Source organism: Daphnia pulicaria, chromosome 4, assembly GCF_021234035.1.
Source record: "Daphnia pulicaria isolate SC F1-1A chromosome 4, SC_F0-13Bv2, whole genome shotgun sequence".
Lineage (NCBI taxonomy): Eukaryota > Metazoa > Arthropoda > Branchiopoda > Diplostraca > Daphniidae > Daphnia > Daphnia pulicaria.
In genome coordinates this window covers 10421183-10423310 of record NC_060916.1, presented here as the reverse complement: position 1 = coordinate 10423310, position 2128 = coordinate 10421183, and the positions used below count along the sequence as shown (strand labels likewise).

The 2128-nt window shown below is 35.7% G+C and overlaps 1 long non-coding RNA gene across 1 annotated transcript; it reads right to left on the bottom strand.

Moving 5' to 3' along the window:
* Positions 1-280: 280 nt before the first annotated feature.
* Positions 281-1278, bottom strand: LOC124335876. The gene is made up of 4 exons (XR_006916933.1): positions 1181-1278; positions 966-1111; positions 664-882; positions 281-596 (listed from the first exon to the last, which is right to left on the bottom strand). It is a non-coding gene; the product is annotated as an uncharacterized LOC124335876 (long non-coding RNA).
* Between the last annotated feature and the right edge of the window lie 850 nt (positions 1279-2128).

Sequence of the window (2128 nt, the reverse complement as noted above, 5' to 3'; positions counted from 1 at the left end):
AAGGATTCTCAATTTGTGCGATAGCACAGCTTACCTAATTCGCCAGCAAAATAATAATATTTGCTACATTGACGGTTAAAATCGAGTCTCGAGTAAAGTTATAACATTTGTCATCTCACTGTTTCTCAATGAAGAACTGGATATTAATTTAAACACTGGAAAAAAACAAAGAAAGGTTTCTCCTATCTATTAAAAATCTTTCGGGAATTTAGAAATGCGAAACACCCTTATGTAACAAAATGCAGTTTTTGTGTAAAAGTGACAATATTTGAGCAATGAATCTGAGGGATTGTTTGTATTAACTGTTAAGAAAGTGCCAACAAACAGAATACTAATCAACACAAGCACCTTGGTTGTTGACCACTTGCTCAAGACTAACTGAAATTTGGTTTAGACGAACTTTGTAAATTTATTTCCATAGTTTGTTCTAACTAAAAACTTCAATTTTATTTTCAGTTAGCTCGTTGAGCATCTGCTTCCAGAGCGATTCGGCAGGCATCACGTCTCTAAAACATCTTGGCCAGTCACGAAGAATCAACGCATTTTTGTGTTCACTATAATACTTTTTCATGGCAGTAGAATAATGGACCGGAAACCTGAATAAAGAACGATGTTATCATGAAACGTCACAACAACTTTGTAATTAAAAAAATAGTAAGTTACCAGTCATGGACGTATTTAATCATGTGCTATGTAGTCTGTGGTGCCAATGGAAGCTCATGCTCTTCTAGAAGGTTTCTGTATTTAGCTGAGTCCCGTCTACCATCAACTCGTGAAATTGTTGAGTTGATAGTAGTTATACAGCTCCAAACAAGAACAGTGCTGGGAATCTTCTCCTTTTCTGATTTGTGATACAAATACATTGTTCCGTTGTCTTCAAAACTAACAATAGAAGCAAGAGGTGTAAGTAAGTAACATTAATAATTAGAACATACAAAAACAGCTGAGGAAACGTTTTACTGTACCTGAACCGTTGACTGTCTCCGTAACTGACACCCATGGTGTAATTTTCTACATTCTTCATGATTGTTTTTGCAGCTGAAACTCTAGAAATTTTTTTGATCGTCGGTCAATTCAGGACGAAACATATTTGTTTTACATGAGCCGAAACCTAGGAAATAGGAAAGTGTTGTTTCAATGGACAAAATGTAATTAAATGGATTTCAATCGGTATTATTACCAGAAATCAAATTAATGGAAGGAACGTAGATTGGGCCTATAATGTCAAGCACACAATTCGTTTGTGTTGTCAGTTCGTAAATAGGACTAAACAGCAATCTTTTGGCCCCTCCTACAGCTCCTCACCCACAGGAGGTGCCAATAAGATGCTCTCTTTTACCCCGTTTTCCATGTTTCCAGTCAGATTCCCATTTTTTTTTAATTTCCCATAAAACAAGAAAAATAAATCGCAATTTCAAGAAATAAAGTTTATATAATAAATAAAACGTAATTCAACATACTCTGTATTTATTCCACAATTTTTTTACGAATTTTACATATTTTAATTCCCTTGTACATTACAGCCCCGTGTCACACATAGCCCCGGTCTCCCCTACTTCGAAATTCAGTTTCAGCAATCTTTGTGTGGATTGTAGAAGGCAACCGGTGATTACGATTTATCAACCTGTTTCTGACACCTCATAATCGGCACTTAACGCTGAAAACCCTGTACTGGGAAAGTATAGATAGAAGGTTACTGGCAGGTCAAACGTGAAAAATATAACTGATGACTGAAACACACTTAATTCTGTTGTAGTTCATTAGTTCAAATCGCTTGTCAAAACGGAGCACAGTGAAACAATAATATAATTCTTAATAGTTTGGCATTGAAAAACGCTATGGGAATCAGGATCAATCACACCATTAACCAAGGACTAACAGCAGTCTCCTGTTAGACCCTACATCTAAAAATCCATTTCATCTGGGTTTAAAACCCGGATGAAACGGGTGACACGTTGTAGGTGACCGTTCAATAACTTGGGGCACAAATTACCTTGGGAAAAAAACGGTTAATTTATCTTCAAAAAGTTTTTCACCAGCTTTACTCATATTACTCTGAAGATCCCTAATTTCTGCTCTTAGTTTCTGTAATAAAATATGTAATACTGACGTTAAATATAACTCGTCA